Source organism: Apis laboriosa, unplaced genomic scaffold (genome assembly GCF_014066325.1).
Source record: "Apis laboriosa isolate Shangri-la unplaced genomic scaffold, ASM1406632v1 scaffold17_cov146, whole genome shotgun sequence".
Classification (NCBI taxonomy): domain Eukaryota; kingdom Metazoa; phylum Arthropoda; class Insecta; order Hymenoptera; family Apidae; genus Apis; species Apis laboriosa.
In genome coordinates this window covers 946,355-970,098 of record NW_025222181.1, presented here as the reverse complement: position 1 = coordinate 970,098, position 23,744 = coordinate 946,355, and the positions used below count along the sequence as shown (strand labels likewise).

Genomic DNA, 23,744 nt, shown 5'->3' with positions numbered 1-23,744 from the left:
TATATATATATATATATATATATTTGTGCAATAAAGCTTTGAAATTCGTGGAAATCTTTTTCTTTTTCTTTCTCTTTTTCCTTCTCTTCAATTTCGAAAAAGTTTGGAAAATTTATCCGAACGATACATCCTCTCTACTCCATTCTATTCCTTTTCGTGAAAGAAAAGAAACTTCAACGATTGACGAAGAAAGAAAAGGACAATGAATATATATTCCATCGAAATCGAATAAATTTGTACAAAAAATTGTATAGATAGTATTTTCTTTTCGATTATGCTGCAGCATCCGAAAGAGAGTGAGAAAAAAAGGAGCCAAAAAAAACACGGCGAGGGCACATCCTATCCTATTTTTCTCCGCGCCATAACCGCCACCCCTGAAACAATTCTCTCCATCCTCGTCCAATCCTCGCTTGCTCCTCGTCGCCCATTTTTATTCAAATTCATCGAGGAACTCGGCCGAAGGAGCTAGCCAATTTACTCTTCTTCCCTTCTCGATCTCTTCTTTCTTTCCTTCCTTTTTTCTTCTCTCTCTCTCTCTCTCTCTTTTCGTTTCGTTTAGGCGAACACGTCCATCCCCTCGAGTTTCCATAAATTTTGGATTTTATTTCGGCCAACCAACCAGGTTGCAACGTTTCTTAACCGCGGTTATTTTATCTCTCTCGGGACGCCATTTTGTTGGACGAACGGTAATAAAACTGTCCTCGGCCAGCTTGCTCGAGAAAAAGTTGAATTTCCGATATGTAGAGGAATAATTACGAAAAGATAACCGATAATTGATCGATAAAAATTTAATTCTCTTTCCCGCGAAATTATTCAAAAAATAATAAATAAATAATTTTATTTTTCGAACGATGAATTTTCTCGAAGAATTCTCATGTACAGTTCCTCGAGGAAATTTCATTTTTCTGGATTGGAATATCCTTATCGATATATAAAATAAACCGATTCCGCGCGAGAAGAAGGAAAGAGGAAAGAACGTTTCACGAGAGAGAGAGAGAGAGAGAATCGTAAGATAAACGCGATTCGAAAGGGTGTGTCCGGAATTATTGGATTTAAGCGCGTGGCGGTTTTTGTTGTATCGTCGGCTCGTAAGGCGGCCGTATTTCCATCGGCGTACGATCTTCGTTAAGGCAATTTCGTCGAACGAAAGGAAAACCGTGCTCCAACTATCGACCGTTTCGACGGGTTTTACGACGATGCACGCGTGTTTCAGCGTTATTTTACTACGTTTTCACGCGTCATCGGTGCGAACGAAGGAAGACAGCGAAGGAAAAGCGTGGCAGGATGGACGATTGTCGCTTGCCCGTTGTTTATTTATTACGATTGTTACGTATGCATCGTTGTTATTTTTTCGCCGATTTGGAGGACGGATTACAATCGGATCTTTGCGCTACTTTTTAAGGTTATTACGTCGTTATTGTTAGGTTAGGTTAGGTTAGGATTTATTAGTTGGCTGGTTGGCTATTTTTAATTACGTGAACGGTATAATCTTAACGTTTAGTACGTGCCACAAATATTCGAATCGAAGTTTGAGGTTATTATTTGCCGTTAATATTATTAATTATTCGGAATTGGTTATTCGCCAATTACGTTTGAATTATTATTACTATAATCATTGGGATTATTGCTGTTATTAATATTATTGGCCATTATACAGCGAATGGCATCATCGATGGCTTTAATCAGCGACAGTTGTATCATGTTTGAATTATATTTTTTCTAGGATTATCATTATCGTCGCTATTAATATCTTATTATTATCGATGATTCCGGTTATTATTAATTATTCGGTCACTTGCCAATTGGTTATAATCGCGTTTCAATTATCATCACGATTATTGTTGTTGTTATTTTTATTATCGATGTTTCAGGTTGTTATTATTACCAATGGGCAAAATCATTGCGTTTAAATTATCGTTACAATTATTCCTCCATTGTTTCTCGTTGTTATCGGATATCACAGATATATGATACACTTTCGAATTTTAAAATTTAAAATCACCGTTGTTTCTACTTTCTTACTTACATTACTACCGTGTCAATAGTTTAATTATACAACCGGTCGACACATCGGTTTAATCAATATTACCTATTTCACGGCAAATGATATTTTCGAATTAAATTTAAGGATTCGCCAATTCGAATTGAACACGATTCAATTCCTCTTATTCCTCTCGTTTCGTTATCGACCCCTGCTCCCTTTCTGACTTTCTCGATCGGTTCTTAAGAGAAAAAAAGGAAAAGAATGAAACTCACCTTCCGGCTGAGACGTCGAGAAGGGCGGAGAGGCGGATCGACGACGTTGCACCGGCGTCGCCGAGCGTCGCGACGCTTGCAGGGCCGGGGGAGGGGATGCCCTTTTCCCTTCCAAGGGTTTCCACGGGGCGAACGGCTAGTCCATGCCGTCTCGTTTTCCAGCTGCTGAAACATCCAATGCACGTTCACGCGATTTCCAACGTGGCCGCCGGCCAAACACATCGGTTATTCTTTTCTTTCTTCGCGATCCTCCTCCCTCCTCCTCCTCCTCCTCCTCCTCCCTCCTCTCCCTTTCCAAAACCAGCGAATCGCGCGCTCACTATTCTCTTCCTTCCTTCCTTCCTTTTTCTTTCGTTTCGCACAATTTTTAACCAACCCCTTTTCGATCTCGATCTCGATCTCGATTTCGATCTCGATCTCGATCGATCGCGTTTTCGTATCGTCCACCGATTCTTCTTCTTCTTCTTTTTTTTTCTTTTTTCAAATTATCATCGATAATTTACGAAATTTTTTAATACAAAGAGAGGGATGAAAGAGTACGCGTGTCTAAAAACGAGAGGAAAATAATCAACGTTATTATACTCTCTCTCTCTCTCTCTCTCTCGATCGCACTCACTATAACTACGTGTACTATTACTACGTCGTTGCTACGTCTTACATCACCACCCCCTTCCTACCACCAACGAAATAATACACACGAAACAAAGTGCGCGGGGATAAAAGCGCGTCTCTGCCCCTTCCACCCTCCTTCCTCCCTCTCCTCCTCCTCTCTCCCCCTCCCCGTGCACGAAACGGAAAAGGAAGCAGGGATTCCCTTCCCTTCCCTTCCCTTCCCTTCCTCCCTCCCTACCCCCCTCCTCGCGAGAAGAAACGGGCGAGAAGAGGAGAAATTAGGAGGGCGAGGGCGCGGAAGGAGCGCATCGCGCGACGGTGAAGAGGCGATCGAGCGTCGGAGGGTAGATCGCGGTTGCGAGGAACGCGTTCGGCCGTTGCATCGCGAAGTTTCGACTGCCGTTGCGGCGGCGGCGGCCGCTGCCGCCGCTCGCGGCCCAGGCGGCGAGGAGTGAAGGCGTACGGGACACCGACTCCTATACGCTTATTGGCGAACGTTCGGTTCACGGAACGGAAATACGCGAGCGAGCGAGCGAGCGAGCGAGCGAGTTAGCCCGGCAAACGCTTCGCCGCCACGCCACTGAACAACGGGCAGCCCAGATCGCCGGTTCCCTCCGATTCCTACGTACGCGCCGCGTACCACCCTTGCCTGTCTCTCTCTAGCTCGGTTGGACGCTCGGTTCTCCGTCTCGCTCGAGGGTGGCGAGGCGGAAGAAGCACGAGAGGTAGAGGTAGAGGTAGAGGTAGAGGTAGAGAAGAAGTCGAGAGGAGAGAAGTTGGGAAGAAGAGTCCGCCTCTGCACGAGGACGCGGTGGACACGGAGGCAAATGCGTAGGATGGAACATCGGTCGGGGGCAGGGCCAATCAGGCCTGCCACCGTGTCTACCTGCGGACTGCCTTCCGTGTCGAGTGCCGCTTCTTTCCGTAGAGGTTTTTCTTCTTTTATTGAGGATCGATCGCGGGGCGAACGTTGGAGATAGGATTTGTGATTGAATTAATTTAGTAGATTTCGAGCTTTCGATGATTGTTTATTTTTTCTTTTTTCTTTTTTTGGTAGAATCGTATTCTTAGTAGGTTATTTATGGACGTAGTTTGGTATGTGGTCGATATACGTGTTTATAAAGAAAGTTGAGATGGGTTTGGATGGTGGATCTTTGTCCAGGGGGGAAAATAATTATATCACGTTATAGTCCCTTCGAAACTGTTCAACTTTGGTCTAAAGTATTTTTTAATATTTGTGGAAATAAAGGAGATATTGCGAGGGGGAATATTGGGACACCCGGTATATTATACGAGTCACATAAATTTGAAGGCTAATATCTCGGTTGTATTTAGAGATATTGAAAAATGTTTCGGATAAAAGTTGAATGGTTTCGATAGGGCTACATTTTGATTTTATTACTTTTTTCTTTGGATAGGCTCGCGAAGGTTGTACGAAGGTCAATTTCATTTCTTTAAATAGAATCATATATTTTTTAATCCGTGAATAGATGCAACGGGTTATTCTCTATAAAAAATTACTTAACCATATAGGGCGAAAAATTAATGGTTTAAAAGATATTTAATTATTATTAAATATTTCGTAAATAAACATCTTTTCGAGTTTCAAGGTTTAATACTTTTTTACAGAGAATGCAGAAATACATCGATTCGTGCAGTGAAAAATATACAATCCCATTTAAAAGAATAAACTTATATTTCGTATCTTTTTCGCACATACATTTACAAAAAAATTAATAATCTCAGAATATACCCCTCTTAAAACCATTTAATTTTTATCCGAAACATTTTTCGCTGAGAACGATAACAACGATATAAATCAAGATTATAAACTAACAGGTAGGTATGTAAAAAAAAACAAGTAAAAAATAGAGCAAGCGTAACAAATTTCATACGTAGATACAAGTAAAATTTCGCAAAAACGATTCGTTTCTGCGAAAAAAATAACAGTTTAAAGAAATAAGTATATCAGGTAAGTAAATTTTCACGTGCCAACTCCCGTCCAATTATACTTTTCTAATCGAAAAATCGAAAAAATCGATCAAAATTTTCGAAATTTAAAAAACAATTCATCTTCCATCGCGTTCACCTGATACAAAGACAAAAATTTTTCCCAAAAGTTTGAAATTTCGACTTTGTATTAGGAGAACATAATTCGACAGGAGGTCGATCGAGAAATTTTTCCAAGAATTTCGTTAATTCTTGGAACTTTTGAAATTCTTGGAATAACGTCAAATTCTTGGAACTTTCGAAATTCCTGGAATTATCGAAATTCATGGAAATGACGTCAAATTCCTGGAATTATCGAAATTCTCGAATGAAAAAAATTTTTCGCCAATTTTTCGACTTTATATTAGGAGAACATGATACGATAGGAGGTCGATCGAGCAATTTTTCCCAGAATTTTGCCAGTTCTTGGAAATGACGTCAAATTCTTGGAATTTTCGAAATTCTTGGAAATGATGTCAAATTCCTGGAATCATCGAAATTCTCGAATGAAAAAAAATTTTTCGTCAATTTTTCGATTTTGTATTAGGAGAACATGATACGATAGGAGGTCGATCGAGAAATTTTTCCAAGAATTTTGCCAGTTCTTGGAAATGACGTCAAATTCCTGGAATTTTCGAAATTCTTGGAAATGACGTCAAATTCCTGGAATCATCGAAATTCTCGAATGAAAAAAATTTTTCACCAATTTTTCGACTTTGTATTAGGAGAACATGATACGATAGGAGGTCGATCGAGCAATTTTTCCCAGAATTTTGTCAATTCTTGGAAATGACGTCAAATTCTTGGAACTTTCGAAATTCCTGGAATTATCGAAATTCTCGAATGAAAAAAATTTTTCGTCAATTTTGCGATTTTGTATTAGGAGAACATAATTTGACAGGAGGTCGATCGAGCAATTTTTCCCAGAATTTTGCCAGTTCTTGGAAATGACGTCAAATTCTTGGAATTTTCGAAATTCTTGGAAATGATGTCAAATTCCTGGAATCATCGAAATTCTCGAATGAAAAAAAATTTTTCGTCAATTTTTCGATTTTGTATTAGGAGAACATGATACGATAGGAGGTCGATCGAGAAATTTTTCCAAGAATTTTGCCAGTTCTTGGAAATGACGTCAAATTCCTGGAAATATTGAAATTCTCGAATGAAAAAAATTTTTGGCCAATTTTGCGATTTTGTATTAGGAGAACATGATATGATAGGAGGTCGATCGAGAAATTTTTCCAAGAATTTTACCAGTTCTTGGAAATGACGTCAAATTCCTGGAAATATCGAAATTCTCGAATGAAAAATTTTTCGTCAATTTTTCGATTTTGTATTAGGAGAACATAACTTGACAGGAGGTTGTTCGAGAAATTTTTCCCAGAATTTTGCCAATTCTTGGAAATGACGTCAAATTCTTGGAACTCTCGGAATTCTTAGAATTTTCGAAATTCTCGAACGAATAAAATTTTTCGCCAATTTTTCGACTTTGTATTAGGAGAACATGATACGACAGGAGGTCTATCGAGAAATTTTTCTCAGAATTTCGTCAGTTCTTGGAAGTGACGTCAAATTCTTGGAACTTTCGAAATTTTTCGCCAATTTTTCTATTTAACTCGAAAACTGCTAAAACGCAAAATTTTTTAGATATTTTTATTGAATCCCATATACTTACCTATACCTACCTTTTGATACTTACCTTTTACAATTGCCATATTATTTATTTCTCTCTCTCTTTTTTTTAACAATTTTCTTACATCTAATCATACTTACCATACTCACCTTTTTCTTACTCATACCATTTGCGCAACACAAGAAGCACGCACGAAAATACGAAAAATGGCAATCTAAAAAGAAATATATACATACATAATGCGCAGAAAAAAGCTAACTTACATTTCTTTACAATTCTCCTTATTCATCATTTACCAAATACAAACGTTATATATTACATACCATGAAAAACCAAGACACCCTGTACAACCCCCTCCAAAATCAAACAGAATCAAACGAAATAACGCGCGATATATAAACTGTACGATATATTTATCTTTCGCTTGAAACGGCCATTTTCTAAACCACCAGCAACGCGGTGATCTCGATTCGCCACGATGCCAATGATGATCGACCACGACCGAGGCGGAGTGTAATGAGCGGGCTCTAGCGGCGGCCAATCGAGTCACCGCCAATTCTTAAACCGCCGTTTCCAGGAGGACGCAACCGAGCTCGATCAACTCGAATGGCTCGAAAAGCGGCTGCTTTGTTTCGCCATTTTGCGGCCACCAAGGAGAGACTAGTGACTCAATCGGCCTTCTGTCGAGTCCGCAATAACCACTCAGGGGACAAGAAATTACTCCATCTTGGATAAAGGTAGGGTATTTTCGAATAATTGCACCCAATTACTGTACCCTCGCTGTTCTCATCATCGATAAAAAAAATCCTCGAATATATTTCCTCTCGCAAACTTGACGTGCACCGATATTCTCTCGATCATTATCGCGTATTTGCTACGTGGCTGTTGTGGAGAATATATATCTTCACGGTATATACCAATTACGTTTTCTTTTCGTCTTGGTGGCCTAATATTAATTATTGGTATCGCGATGTAGATCGTAGAAGAAGATATTCGATCGTGAATTTCCCCCTGTTTAGAACGCCGCTGTTTAAAACTTTCGAGACGAGGGGAACGAAAACGACGAGCGAGGAAGGGGGAGGAAAAAGGGCTTATTAACGATATACCTGCCTCGTTTCGAAAACCGTTTCGAAATAAAAGCGTCAAATTTGATAAATATACGCCTCTCTCTCGGGTTGCGTGTCACAATGTTTAAATATTTTCGATCGAGGAGGGGAGGGGAGGGGAGGAATTTGGAGGGAAAACGGTGGCCTGGTCGCGTCGAGATTTCGGGCCCAGCCCACTGGATATCTTAATAGCCTCTTCCTCCCTTTTATCTTCGATCTCGACAACGATTCCATTCAACTATGGATCGTCGCCTCTGTCGGAAAAGAAGAGAGACAGAGAGAGAGAGAGAGAGAGAGAGAAAGATACTCGGGCGCTACGTTATCGACCGAGTTATTTCGACGAAATAATAATAGTATCGTGTTATACTGTGTTACAGTTACTCGTTCAAATTAATTTTGCAGATATATTCTCATTCCGTTCCGAACGAACCGCCATCTTAACTTTGACGAGAAATCGACGATTCCCTCTAACGAAATTTTTGCGATAAATGATATTTAGTAATTTATTAATATGGATTAATATATATATATACACACACACACACACATATATTTACACGGCTCTCTTAAAACCATTCGATTTCACCGTGATCGATAATTAATCAAAGAAATCACCAGGATTCGAAAAACGTGGAAAATCGTGAATTCTTTCTCTTTCGAACGATAAATCGTTGTTTTACAAGCTTTGCGTGTACAGCGCCGGTCGTCGTAGTTTTAAACGTCTATTTAAGCCTAACCGTGCACAGATTACACCGCTATAAAATAATAAACATAAAATGCCACTTCTCATACGCGTAATTAAGCTATCTTTCTCTCTCTCTCTCTCTCTCCCTCTCCTTCTCCTTTTTCCTCTCTCTTTCTCTCTCTCTTCGACCGAGATGTTACATTTGCATCATCTTCGACCGAAGTCTCGAAACCGAATCGCTCCGAGAGATCGAACGTTGAATTATTTATACCGGGTGGGTCGTTAAATTCAAATTTCCTCGCCGCGAAACAATACTCGATCTCCGCATCATCCTGCACGTATGTTAAATAGGTTGCAACAAGGATACAATAATATCCTATTTTCTTTTTTTTTTTTCGTTGAATCGAAAATCTTTATTCTTCCAAGAAATTATTCGACGAATGATGGAAAAATAAATGGATACTTTGAAACGTCGATCGCGATTAACGAGAAGAGGAAAGAAATATGAAAAAGAATCCGAAGAATTCCAAACGTATATATATAAATATCGATGTAAAAATCATCTTTTCCATCTTTTGAATTTCGTATTCGAAATAATTAAAGAGCGATTAATCAAATTTTCAAAATAGACGTAATCTTATATACGAAAATTACATTCGAATTTTCATAATGGCTGAATATTTATGAATAAAAATATTTCTTTATACACGCTAGAATATATTATATTACGTTTCTAATTGTCGGCTGTTCGAATCGACCTCCGATTCGTCGTTCACTGTATTACGCGTGAGAGGGCAGAAGGGAGAGGGAGAGAGAAAGAGAGAGAGAGCATAAGAGGTCATAAATGTGAATTTAAGAGGCGCAATAAAAACACATTGAAATCGAGAGTGTTGGAGTGGCACGTGCTTTTTCGTGACATACGATTCACTCGATACTCGAAATCATCGCTATCCCTTCCCTCCTCTTTGTTCGTTTGCTCGCCGCTCGTTCATATCCTTTTCTACCGCTGAGAGATCTCTTCTTTCTTTCTTTCTTTCTTTTAGATATGTATATATATGTAAAAATCTTGAGTTTTAATTCGAAAGGAGAGCATAAGAGGTCATAAATGTGAATTTAAAAGGCACAATAAAAACACATTGAAGAGTGTTAGAGTGGCACGTTTGGCTTTTTCGTAACGTACGATTCACTCGAAATCATCGCTATCCCTTCTCTCTCCTCTTTTGTTCGTTTGCTCGCCGCTCGTTCATACCCTTTTCTATCGCTGAGAAATCTCTTCTCTCCTTCTTTCTTTCTTTCTCTCTTTCTTTCTTTTTTCTCGATATGTATATATAAAAATCGTGAGTTTTAATTCGAAAGGAGAGCATAAGAAATCAAAAATGTGAATTTAAGAGGCGCAACAAAAACATATTGAAATCGACAGTGTTGAAGTGGTACGTGCTTTTTCATGATGTAGATTCACTCGAAATCATCGCTATCCCTTCCCTCTCCTCTTTTGTTCGTTCGCTCGCCGCTTGTTCATACCCTTTTCTACCGCTGAGAGATTTCCTTCTTTCTTTCTTTCTTCTCGATATGTATATATAAGAATGGTGAGTTTTAATTCGAATTTCGAAAGGAATAAGCTTCTTCCTCCCCTAAACGAAATTGGAACAACGGAATTGGGATTCTGCTAGTTGGCGTCCGTCCACTAAATTCCTCTCCCTGTTTGCCGTTTCAAAGCGTTCGAGAAAGGATTGTTTCTAAAGGATTAGGTACGCGCCATGATCGCCAAGGAAACGGCGAGTTTCGAATTGGAAAGGAGGAATCGTTTTAACGACCCCAACTAGGGAAGGTCGTTCGTTCGCTCAATGTCGATTCCTGTCCAGCCTTCCGTGTAATCCGCATATTTTCAGTGAAAATTGAACGAGGCCAACGTTGACGAGAGACGACAGAGTCAGTCGGCCAGTCGGCTAGTTAGCTCTAGCTAGGCTGCTGCTAAAAGGCCCCCTCCTCTCCCCTCCAACCAACAGTTCCCCGACACTTTCGCCTTCTGGCGAGGGTTATGCAAAAAAAAAAAAAAAGAAAAAAGAAGAAGAAAAAATCAACCCTTACTCACGATTGTTTACCCTTCGACTGGATTATGTTTCGCCTTGGATTCGTCACGATGCCATTTTCTCCCTCTTTTTTTCTTCTTCTCCTGAACAGATCTCTCAGAGAGACCTTAAAAATCGGTGGAAACTTGAGATATATAACGTATACAAGATTTTCTTCGATGAAATTAAAGGAAACGAGGAGAAAGAGAGAGAGAGAGAGAGAGAGAGAGAGACAATATCGAATTGAGATAATTATAATAAATTTTGCACGGATTGTTAAAAATATTGGAGGAGGAGGAGAGGGGAGGAGAAGGGTTTTATTGGGATATTTAGTAAAGGGGAGGAGGGGTAGTGGCAGCCGGCACGGCGGCCGAAGGTGGGTAGGAAAGTGCAAATTCCAGGCAAGCCAGTTGGCAACACTGCTTTCCACGGAGAGACGCGGTATCGACCGCGGCCCCCAAAGGCTAAAGCATCCCAACCTCCACCACAGTTTCTCCTTCTTCCTCCTGATGCTGTCTGAACAACCTCCAAGATCCTCGACCCCTTCACCCTTTTACTGCCGTGCCGGCAAACAACACGGCTGAATTCCATCCAATAATTAAAGCGAATCAAAATGGTGGTTTCTTTAGGTAGATATAGATATATTTTCTTTTCTGTCGTGTAATAATTAATTTTTCTATCGTAGAGAGTACATGGCTTTTTAGAAAAAAAGAAAACAAAATTTCTTTAACTTTTCCACAATTATTTCTTTTTCTTTTCGATAGATAGATTAATTGTATAAGATTAATTTATATAAAATAATATATAATAATAGAAAAATTAGTTCTTCCTTCGATGAATTATGTAAATTTACGAAATTGCAATTTTTAATTTTTTCCTATATTTTTCGCCATTTTCCACAATCCTTTGATATAACTCGATAATTATCTCGAAATAACGTCTCTTCTGCAACGAATATACAAAGATTATTCCTTTTTTCGACGAGTATCGTTTCTTAAAAATTTTTAATAAAGGAATTGTAAACGAATGGCAATTTGCATTTTTCGCCATGCGATAAATATATGAAAATTACTTTCTTTCGACGAACATAAGTTTTTCAAAGATTCCACAAAGGAACGGCAATTTTCAATTTTCTTAAAAAGAAAAGCTATTCGTCCTTTCTTTCGACGAATATCTCAAAAATTTTTAATAAAGGAATTGTAAACGAGTTTCGCCATTTTTCTGCGACAAATATACAAGAATTACTTTCTTTCTTTCGAACATCGTTTCTCAAAGATCTCGCAAAATATGCAATGTCCAAAATTTTCCAACAAAAAAAAGAAAAAAAAGAAAAAATCATTTTCACTTCCCTCAACGATCCCTCAATAATCCAAAATAATTATCTCCCCTGCGATAAATAAATTGTACAAAAATTTATTCACTCCTCCCTCTTCCATCGTTTCTCAAAAAAAAGGAAAAGAAATAACGCAAAGGAATTCGTAAACTCTTCTCGAATTTCTAAATTCCGATATACATCCCCCCCCACTTTCTTCTCATCCTACTTCCAACTTTCCTAAAAGGAGAGGAAAAAAGAAAATAGAGAGAGAGAGAGAGAGAGAGAGAGAAAAGTGCATACATCAGTCTCGCGTCCACAATCGCCATTTTCCACAATCCGTGGACATAACTCACAATTATCTCAAAATAACGAACACCTCTCCGCATAATAAATACACGTTATCCGCGGGAAGGCGTTAAAACATCTTTTCGACGCCGCGGTGCACAATTTGCAAATGGCGGGACAAGGTGCACAGGTGTTCACGAATATTCACACATTTTGAAGCGCGCGCACGTATCCCAACACATGCGCGCGCACAGTTTATGGTCTCCCGCTCGCCCGTCTTATATATCGTCCCTCTGTGTATATCTCTGACAATTCGTCGCTAATGCTTTCGCCATTAGTTCCGATTGCACGGCGTGCCTGCCGTGCCGCGGACACGCTTAACCACCTGGAATTATGCGGACGATACACCGGATCGGATTAGGTGCTCGTTAACAACGACTTTCGTTCGCTGGCTCGATGAACTTTCAGTTATGTTGATGCAAGAGTTGGCAAACTTTCGATTCGATCGATCGTACCTTTTCTCTTTCTCTTTTCAACGCGACTCCATTTTCCAGCCTCTCTTTCCTGAGAGAGAGAGAGAGAGAGAGAGAGAGGCGAATCGATCGTCTCGCGACTCGTAAGAGAGAAGGGAAGATGTTGTTTTTATTATCGATCGAATAATTAATTTTATTAGTTTCTCGAGCTTTTGAGAATTGTTAGGGAAATAATAAGGAGAATTGTATTCGATGAGGGGAAATTTCAAATTCGATCGATCATTTTTCGACTTCATTTTCGAATTTTTACCTGGTAAGTGTAAGGGGAAGGGAAAAGTTGTTATTATTATTATTATTGTTCGAGGAGAAATTTTTGGAGGAAAAAATTAGAATTCTAATTGGCCACTTAATTGTAAGGAAAAAGGAAAAATTGTTATTATTAGAGGAGAAATTTTTGGAAAAAAAAATTAGAATTCTAATTGATCATCTCATAATTATGTAAGGAAAAATTATTGTTATTATTCGAGGAGAAATTTTTGGAGAGAAAAATTAGAATTCTAATTGGATAAAAATTCTAATTTTAATTAGAATTCACTTCGTAATTGTAAGGAAAAGTTATGGGAAAAAAGTAATTGTTATTATTCGAGGAGTTAGAAAAAATTAGAATTCTAATTGGTCACCTCGTAATTGTAAAGAAAAAGGAAAAATTGTTATTGTTATTCGAAGAGAAATTTTTGAAGAAAAAAATTAAAATTCGAATTGGTCATCTAATTGTAAGGAAAAATATTCGAGGAGAAATTTTTGGAGAAAAAAATTAGAATTCTAATTGGTCGTAATTATAAGGAAAAATTATTGTTATTATTCGAGGAAAAATTTTTGGAGGAAAAAAATTAGAATTCTGATTGGTCACTTCTAATTGTAAGAAAAAGGGAAAAGTTATTGTTATTATTCGAAGAGAAATTTTTGAAGAAAAAAATTAAAATTCTAATTGGTCATAATTGTAAGGAAAAATTGTTATTATTATTCGAGGAGAAATTTTTCGAGAAAAAAATTAAAATTCTAATTGGTCATCTAATTGTAAGGAAAAGGGAAAAATTATTGTTATTATTCGAGGAGAAATTTTTGGAGAAAAAAAATTAGAATTGTAATTATTCTTATTATTCGAAGAGAAATTTTTGGATCTTCCTTTCGACTCCATTTTGCAACGTCGAAAAAATTCGAGAATGTGTTAACTTTTCGTGAATCGTAATTGCGAACAAATGCAAATATAATTCTTCCATAATTATTTTGGACTCTTTTTCTGACATCACGACTCCATTTTGCAACCTCGAAAAAATTCGAGAATATTAACTTGGCGAAAGATAAAGAAAAGAATTTCCGTTTACATTTATTCATTCGAGGCTGAATTATTATTCCTTCTTGATTTTTATAAAACGAATCATTTCGAATAAATTTCCCCTAACTGTCTAAAGAATATTTAAAAAAATTTCAAATACTAAGAGAATTAAAAAAAAAAGAAAAAAAAGTTGATTAAAAATGACAAGTTGAGAGCCACTGCTTTAAATATTTCAAGGCCCTGCGAATATCAAGCGTCGTTAAAACTCTCCACGATACGAGTTACACACTTACACGCATCAAACACGTGGCAGCATTCGAGCCAATCAAGAAGATCCGGTACACCGATTTTTAATCATCCGAATCAACAATTTCAAATCCCGATTAATTACACTTTCCTTCCCTTCCAGACTCTCCTGGAGGAACAACCCGAACGAAAGAAAAAGGAACAAGAGAAGAAAAAAGGTGAGAAGGGATAAGCAAAAGAGACGCGCATCTAATGGATGCGAATATATATATATATATATGTATATATATCGCGGCAATAAATTTCGTGCAAAGGGTTCTCAGGCAAGGCCGGGGTCTTCTTGTTGCTGCGAGCCACGCCGTTCTTGGCCCGGAACGAGGAGGGCGCAAGAAAAGTGGAAGAAAAGCCAGGATGGCCAGGTTTCCGCGGCGCGCGGCGGCCATCTTGCTCCGCCCGGCCAATCAGGAGGCTGGAAACGCTGAAACAACCCTACGCGCCACCGAGGCTCCACCCCCCCAGCGTTCCACGCTCGACCACGGATCAATAGCGTGCCGCAACCACCCCTTCGACGCCCGGGAAAAGCATCCCCCTCTTCTCGGGGGGAGGCAGAGAAAGGCTCGAAACGCGCTCGAGCAAGAGCTCCCCCACGAACAACAACGTTCTCAGTTTCGTTAAAAACAGCCTCCTTTTGTTCTTTTCGGATCGATTATCCTTCGCATCGTGATTTTAGAATTCCAATTACGAATTTTCGTATCTTAAGATATTTTTCTTTTCTTTTCAGATCGATTGCTGATTACCTTTCATACCAAATGATTTTAGAATTCCAACGTGAATTTTCGTATCTTAAGAGCGAGGTTGGTATTTGGAGATAATATTTGTCTCGAAAGTTCCTTCGTTCGAGAAAAAAAAAAAAGGAGGAGCGAAACGACGAGCAAGGGATAGGCTCGTATCTCGTGTCCCTCGACGCAGCGTGCAAAATGGACGACGATTCCACCTGAAAAATGCATGATACACGGGCTAACCTACACAACCAACAACACCCCACGGTGTATTCCAAATAAACGCGTCTCGTCCCCTCCCTCCCCCTCTCCTCCTCACGTGGGACCTTTCCTCGAAACGGAATTCCACCACCCCTTTCGAACATGGCCACCGTCTCCACGAAGGAGGAGAGGAGCATCTGCAACCACACGTTTGGAATGGGAATTGGGAGGTATTAAGACGAGGGGGGGGGTCTTAATTTTAAACGCGTAATGAAAACTTTCCTCGTCAAGGGTGGCCGATTGGGGAACCGCCATCTTGTTCACCGATCGATGCGGATCAATAAATTTTTACTGACGTTTCGAATATCGAATGGATCAAATCTAAATCTTTTCTATCTATTTTATATTATATCAATCGAGAAAAAAAGAATTCCTCTCTCTCTTCTCGATTTTAACCTACCCTGAAATTGCTATCCGTTCAATATCGATCTCTAATAAGATAAAGCCTGGACACGTTCGAGAATTGGGTGTAAGGGGAGGAGGGAAAAAATCGTTAAAATTAGGTGCGCGAGAAATCAGAAGCGGAGGCTGGAAACCGAGCAACCAAGAAGGAAAGAAGAAAGAGGGAGAGAGAGAGAGAGAGAGGGAGCTCGGGAACCGCTCTTTGATTATCCGCTTGCTCGCTGTAATAACGAGTTCATAAAGATGTTGGGGCGCATGCGCGCGCAATCGGCTGATCCTTCCCCCTCCACCACCAAAATGGTTCTCGAAGGGCTCGCACGAAATAATCTCCATTTACATGCTCATATATAAACCGACGCAGACTTAGAATTATTCTTCTTATTGGAGACTTTTTTTTTTTTATTTCTTCTATATATAAAGCTTATGTATATTTCGGTGTAGCATGTACGTATTATCCATATTTCTGACTTCAATGCTATTATCACGTTTATCAATTTATTTATATTTATATGGATATAGAATCGAAAGATATTTTTCAAGTTTTGGATTGAACTCGACTGTACTTGCAAGCTGTTTATGCTACTGTTCACAATGGTGGAAAGAGGAGGAAAATCTTGTAATCTCGTATTCAAGGTTATTAACAAATAAGCTATATTTCGGCTTCCAAGTAATTTTCTCGAATATTCTATTAGTAATAATTTCTTTTTATTTGGCTTTTACTTATCGAAAAGTCGATCGAGTTTTGCGTTTTTCTTGTCTTTTAGATCGTTTTTCGAGTTTTTAATTTTTCTGAGGCTGGATTTTTCTTTTTCCAGAGATGGCCACCTCGTTCTCCTCTTAAGATCGTCCTCTTCCGATCCTCTTCTGAAGAATTTGAATGAAGAATATCCTCGAATCGCTGGTGGATATTCGAGCTTATTTAACGAATTTCAGCTTCCAAATAATTTTTTCGAATATTCGAATTAATTGAAATCGAAAATTTCTTTTTTTTTTTTTGATCAAATTTTGCATTCTTCTTGTCTTTCAAGTGGTTTCTATCGCTGATGGAGCTTATTTAATAAATAAGCTATTAAATTTCAGCTCCCAAATAATTTTTTTCGAATATTCGAATTAATTGAAATCGGAAATTTTTTTTTCTGATCGAGTTTTGCATTTCTCTTTTATCATTTTCAAGCATCGATTTCTAATTTGTGTTAACGAAAAAAAAAAAAAAAAATTATACTCGACCCAGTCGAGGATTAGAACGGAGAATCACAGAATCACACCCCTCGAATCGAGGGGCTGGCTCTCCTTTTTTTATTTTTTTTTATCGGTCTCTGCGACTCTAGAATTTTTATCCCGTGGATGGCCACCTCGTTCTCCCCTTCTCAAGAGAGATGGTCCTCTGTGCTTTTCATTTCATCAACGCTTCGTTAACTTCCTTCCTTGCCTGGCCACCTTCCACGGGTCGAGACGTCTTATTTGAAACAATGTTTCTCGGCCAACGCCGCCCGTAAATCCTCATTTCAAATCCCGAAACCCATATAAAAATCCGAGGGCCCGAAAAAACGCCGGCCTCCTTCCAACGCCCTCTTCTCCTCGACCACCGCCATCCCCTCCCCCCTCCCCACCCTGTTTCCCTTTTTTGATATATGGAGCCTTTCGTGCCCCACTTTGCCCCACCTCGAGGCAAGGAGCAGGAAAATGAATACGTTTTCGAGAAGGAGGAGAGAATGTATATACATTAAAAAAAAATTTTTAAGATGGAAAATTCTCTTTGAACAGATGAATTTTGGAATCTTGGAAATCCATTTCCAAATTCGAGACGTGAGGGAAGAGTTGAATTTTTCTTTCTTCTTCTTCTTCTTTCGAGGTTCTGAATGTGTAGTGAAAATAATCTATTCTTCTCCTTTTTGTTTTCGATTTTTAATGTAAATTTTTTAGGATGGAAAATTCTCTTTGAACAGAATTTTGGAATCTTGGAAATGGATTTCGTTTCTCGAGAAATTCGAGAGAGAAGAGTTGAATTTTTCTTTCTTCTTCTTCTTCTTCTTTCTCTGGATTTCAAATTTTAATGTAAATTTTTTAGAATGGAAAATTCTCTTTGAACAGACTTTTGGAATCTTGGAAATGGATTTCGTTTCTCGAGAAATTCGAGAGAGAAGAATTGAATTTTTCTTTCTTCTTCTTCTTCTTCTTCTTCTTTCTCTGGATTTCAAATTTTAATGTAAATTTTTTAGAATGGAAAATTCTCTTTGAACAGAATTTTGGAATCTTGGAAATGGATTTCGTTTCTCGAGAAATTCGAGAGGGAAGAGTTGAATTTTTCTTTCTTCTTCTTCTTCTTTCTCTAGATTTTAAATTTTAATGTAAATTTTTTAGAATGGAAAATTCTCTTTGAACAGCTCAATTTTGGAATCTTGGAAATGGATTTCTCGAGAAATTCGAGAGAGAAGAGTTGAATTTTTCTTTCTTCTTCTTTTTCTTCTTCTTTCGAGGCTCTGAGTGTGTAGTGAAAATAATCTATTCTTCTCCTTTTCGTTTCCGGTTTTTAATGTAAATTTTTTAAAATGGAAAATTCTCTTTGAACAGAATTTTGGAATCTTGGAAATGGATTTCTCGAGAAATTCGAGAGTTGAATTTTTCTTTCTTCTTCTTCTTCTTCTTTCTCTGGATTTCAAATTTTACTGTAAATTTTTTAGAATGGAAAATTCTCTTTGAACAGCTGAATTTTGGAATCTTGGAAATCCATTTCCAAATCCATCCAAATTCGAGACGCGAGGGAAGAGATGAATTTTTCTTTCTTCTTCTTCTTCTTTCGAGGCTCTGAGTGTGTAATGAAAATAATCTATTCTTCTCCTTTTTATTTTCGATTTTTAATATAAATTTTTTAGGATGGAAAATTCTCTTTGAACAGAATTTTGGAATCTTGGAAATGGATTTCTCGAGAAATTCGGGAGAAAAGAGTTAAATTTTTCTTTCTTCTTCTTCTTCTTCTGGGTGGATTTCGAATCCTCGAAAATGTAATGAAGATAATCTATTCTTCTCCTTTTTATTTCCGATTTTTAATATAAAAAAAACCTGTATTTTTGAAGAAATAGAAAATTGGATGAAACGAAGAAAAGAGAGGAAAGGGAGGAGAAAAGAATTCAAAGGAATGGACGGATTTGATCCATTGGAGTGGATTGTGCTGTGAATAAGCAAGATGGAGGAAATTGCGGCAAAATGCGCATCGTAAAAGGGAATCATTCGAATGGAGGACTGTGTGGAGATTGGATCAGAAAGGGAGGGGAAGGGGGCTGGAATTCGTGGAAGTCGAATCGCTCGAGTGCTCTGGTTGCAAGATACCAGCGACACCATTAATCAATTGTATAATGGAGTCGAGAACTGTGAATAAATCGTAACGGCCAATCGAGAAAGAATCGTTGGAAACGATCGATGAAATAACATAAAATGCCAAGCTAAAAGAAAAGATTTGCTTTACCAAATTATTAATTGTTGACGTCACCAACCATTTATAAATAATAAAGGATGAGAAATAATTCCAAAAAATTAAAAAATTCCTTCTCCACGACACACTCGAGACACAAGATTCAAGTACAATCTTTCAATTAAATCTATTTTATGAAAATAGTTTATCGAGGGAAATAAAAAGAAAAGAAAAAATTCACGATCCGGATTTCAACCTCGTTGAATAAAAATAAAATATTAATTCTAGAATTAAAGGAAATGAAAAAATATTCGTACAATCTTTCAACCTCGTTGAATAAAAATAAAATATTGATTCAGATTCCAGAAAAATCTCTTATCGAGAGAAATAAAAAGAAAAAGAAAAAGAAAAAATCTTTCTAGAAATAAAGAAAATGAAAAAAATATTCGTATCTTTCAACTTTATCAAATGTCCTTATCGAGAGAAATAAAAAAGAAGAAAAAATATTTCAACCTCGTTGAATAAATAAAATATTAATCCAGATTCCAGAAAGATCTACCTTATCAAAATTCCTTATCGAGAGAAATAAAAAAAGAAAAGGAAAAGAAAAAATCTTTCTAGAAACAAAGAAAATGAAAAAAATATTCGTATCTTTCAACCTGATTGAATAAATAAAATATTGATTCAGATTCCAGAAAGATCTACTTTATCAAAATCCCTTATCGAGAGAAATAAAAAAGAAGAAAAAATATTTCAACCTCCTGAAATAAAAATAAAATATTAATTCTAAAAAGATCCACTTTGTCGAACGATTATCTCAATAAATATCGAGAGAAATAAAAGAGAAATCTTTCAACCTCGTTGAATAAAAATAAAATATTAATCCAGATTCCAGAGAGATCCACTTTACCCAAATTTCTCAATAAATAAAAATTAAAAAATGAAGAAATATTCGGATAATCTTCGAATCTCGTTGGTTAAATACAAAAAGAAAAAAAAAAAAAAATCCAGCCTAAGAAAGAATCCCATTCCCCTCGTTTCATCGAAAGATTCCTCCGCGGATTCGTCGCCTTCTTCGTCGTTCACCAGGTGAACAAACCGTTTCGCGGTTGCGGCGGCGGCGGCGGCGTTCCGTTACGTCATGAAATCCCCGGCTGCGATAAATCAACAGAGCCGAAACTCGCGACACGTGAGTCGTAATATTTAAGTTAATGACTCGGTATAATAAAGTTAATGGCTTTATGACAGCCGTCCCGCGGCAACCGTTGATGGAGGCACGCTCGGATACACGCGATGAACGCGCTTTTGAACGCCGTGTATCTGCGTTCATACGTGAAACGAACGGTTTGGATATCTGATCGTCCGTTTTTACACGGTTTTTCTCGGAGCGGGAGCTCGGTCGATAAAGACGATCCGGGAAAGGTGTGTTTTCGGAACACTCGGGAATCGGAGCAATAATAATAAGCGTGAAAGATGGAGGAGAAGTGAAGAAGGGGGGGAAAAAATATAATTTGCCGCGCTCACGAAACAGGGATTTTATACAATCGTTGCACACGTTGGCTCGTAAATATCGGAAGGCGGCGACCGGTTTTTCCAACTGGTTTTACGATGCAACGCATGCAACAAATCAGTAGTTTCGCAATTGCACCCGGATCCACCCAAACAAGTTGGGCTGCAACTTTAAAATAAAATAAACGTGCTGGGCTACTAAAGGAAAGGAGAAGGAAAAGGAAGCGCGCGAATTTATTCGTTTCTTCTTTCATTTCTAGACATTTTGTTTCGTTAAACAAAATTTTCAAATAGCCCGCGCTCTACCGTTACCGACCGGTAACCTAACCTAAAAATGTAACAACGTACAATATTAAATTCGATTTTTACGAATAATTCCAAGGATAGAACAATTATTTCAGAATAAGAAAGACCTTATCTCTCTCCAATTACTATGACGCGTTTCCATAAACGTCATAAATTGATAATAAAAGGAAAAAGTAAGTCCACTACGAGTCTCTATCTATCGATACAACGAATCCATTACCTCACCTATCACCCGTTATCGTGAAAATTTAAACTATCTGAGAATACAAAATTCAATTCTATAATACAAATGGAACGGAAAAAGATAAATGTCTAGAAATAAAAATGAAATAATTCACAATTATAGAAATTTAAACGCGCGAAAAATATATAAGAAACGTAGAAAAGATATCAAGAATATATACAAAAACGTATAGAAATATTTCTAGTTAATAAAGGGAGATTCCCTGTTCGAGAGACTAGCAGCTTTTGTGACGCGGATAATACAAGGAGGGAAGGGAGGATGCGTCATAAGGGGAGGAGGAGGGCCACGGATTAATTTAATGAATCTGGCATCGAGGAAGGAGAAGATACGACTGGCTATAAATAAACCACGTCAGCTTATCACGATACTTTCCAACTACCTCCGCTGATATTACGACCACGCCGCGGATCTCGATGATTTAAGGGTAAACAAATATTTGGAATCCCGATATATTATCAATATATCCTTTCCCAATGGAAAATTAATATTTCGTAAGAATCTTGGAAAAAATATATATATATAAAATTTTTGTAAAAATCGAGGAACATTTATTATTTATTAAACAAAATTTCATTACTTTTTACCTTCCTTTCCCTCGACTTTTCCATCGTGAGTCATCCTCCTTCTCTTCCTCTCTTTTTCAAATAGAGACACGCACACACACATAGGCACACACACACGTTTAAAATTCCAGCGAAAAATGGGAAGAGCCCAGAACAACAACCTCGCACCGGCATGGAGCATAACGCACTGGCTAATACCATATCCCAGCAGCCCTTATTTCCAGCCCTGAAAACCCCTCGAAGGTGTGTCCCTGCAAATTCACCGTTCCGTTTCACCATTCGATGGAAGGGAAGCCAGTCTTCCCTAAGATCGGGTGTAAATTCTTAAAACTCGCCGTGCATTCTTCTTTAAACGAAACACGAAAGAAGATCCTTCCACAACAATTTTAATAAACAATTTTAATCGACGCTCTATTATATTTATTTCGAAATTAATCGAATATAAAAGAAAAAAAGAAAAACAGAAAGATAGTTTGGCTTTCTTTTATGAAGAAAGAAAATTGATATAACATTACGTTATATCCAAATATGCATTAGAAAAAATAAATAAATTGTATACCCTGGCGAGAAAAAAAGAAGAAAAAAGGGGGGAAAAAAGCCTTATAAGCCATAAGGATTGAAAAAACGTTCATTATTATTATTATTATCGGTGCAAATTCTTCGATTTTTAGAAAGAAAACGATAGAAAGTGAGGATGATATGGAGATAAAAGGTCAGGCAAAAGAAGAAAGTGAAGGTCAAGCGTGCATTATTATACCTAGTCGAATTAACCAACGCGACGTGAAGAACGCGTCGTAATTGTCATGGCGGCATGTCGTACGAGCAAGTGTGAATATCCTGTTAATATCCATAGTTAGTTACGGCTAGTAAAATGTAGCCTTTAATACAATAAAATGCGTGAAAAACATGCCTTCAGACAGTTTTCTAAAATCGCAAAATACTTTTATCGATATACAACAATTTCGAATGGATTATATATATATATATATATTTATTTATAACCTCGATCAAGTATTTACTTTCTTGAAGCGCGAGAAGAGATTTTCATTCGCCTGTAATCCAATTTTTCTCGCCGCGTGTTTCGAAAGAAACGAAGTTTCAAGGGTTTAAATTAGCCAATTTAGTCCAACAGATACAATCCATTCGAAATTTCTAGTCTCGGGATAAGAAATAGTTAATACGAGGGAAACGGAGAAAGAAAGAAAAAATTCGTGCGATAAAAATGTTAAAAAGAGGTTTTTAAGAGTCGGGGAGAAGTTGCGAGTCCGCCATTTTTTAAATAATCGTAATCGGAGGTACGCTTCCGCCGGACGCGAGTTACGCCAAATTGCAATACGACGCTTTCCAAACAATTCCGCCGCTTTTTACTTCCGCCGAGCGAAAATCTAGCCAGATATATAATTCCTTCCTATACCAAAGTTACTATTCTAGAAACTTCTTAGCCAATTCGTTCCGTTGAATATTCGAAATATTGTCCAACGATACATCGTTACGATACACGTGTATATCATAATAATAATAATATTATAATATATATATTTCTCACTATTTTTTTCGTATTTATATTTTTATCCAAACTTTTGAAAATTTCGATCTGTTCAATCTCGTCAGAAATTTCTTCGTCGGATATTATATAATCGGATATAAATTCTCTTAATCCGGTGTGTCGTTTGTAAAAATTAAAGGAAGAAGAAAAAATTCTCCAACCCGTGTTAAAGATGCGCTTTCACGAGTTGGGAGGAAGGATAGGAAGTCGTTGGATTCATCGTTGGAAAAGGCGTCCCGTTCGCCTTCCGCCGGATCTCGCACCGTCGGAAGCGGACGAGGCGAAATAAGAGGCAGCGGTGTATATACGCGCTACCAATTTTACGATACGCGTATTAATCATTTCGGTGGACGTAATGCACGAGCCGGTGAGTTTAGGTCGAAACGAGATTTACGGCGAGCAACGTCGACAAACTTGCGTTTAATAAATGGACACGAGTTTTTGGTGGAGATAGAGACGGTGGTCTGTTTCGCGGTCGATGGATTTAAATAATTTTGGTTCAGGATCGTGGACAATCAAGGAAATATATTCGAATAAATTCTTTGCGACGGAGATTACTTTCTTCGTTCGATCTATACGACGGAACAAGTGATTCGTCATTTTGTTGATTGGGAATGGAACTGTTACACGAGAAAAATTAATTGGGTTATATATAATTAAATAAACATCGATTCAACAAAGAAGTTTTTGTATTGGAGATTTCTTATTTTTCTTCGATCT

The 23,744-nt window shown here is 37.8% G+C and overlaps 1 protein-coding gene across 1 annotated transcript in view; it reads right to left on the bottom strand.

Moving 5' to 3' along the window:
• The window catches only part of LOC122711754 (homeobox protein abdominal-B-like), a 113,961-nt gene that overhangs the window by 40,534 nt on the left and 49,683 nt on the right, over positions 1-23,744 (bottom strand). Inside the window, exon 3 of the mRNA XM_043930777.1 lies at positions 2,257-2,421. The gene's annotated coding sequence lies outside the window, so the exon portion shown is untranslated. The remainder of the gene's footprint in view (positions 1-2,256; positions 2,422-23,744) is intronic.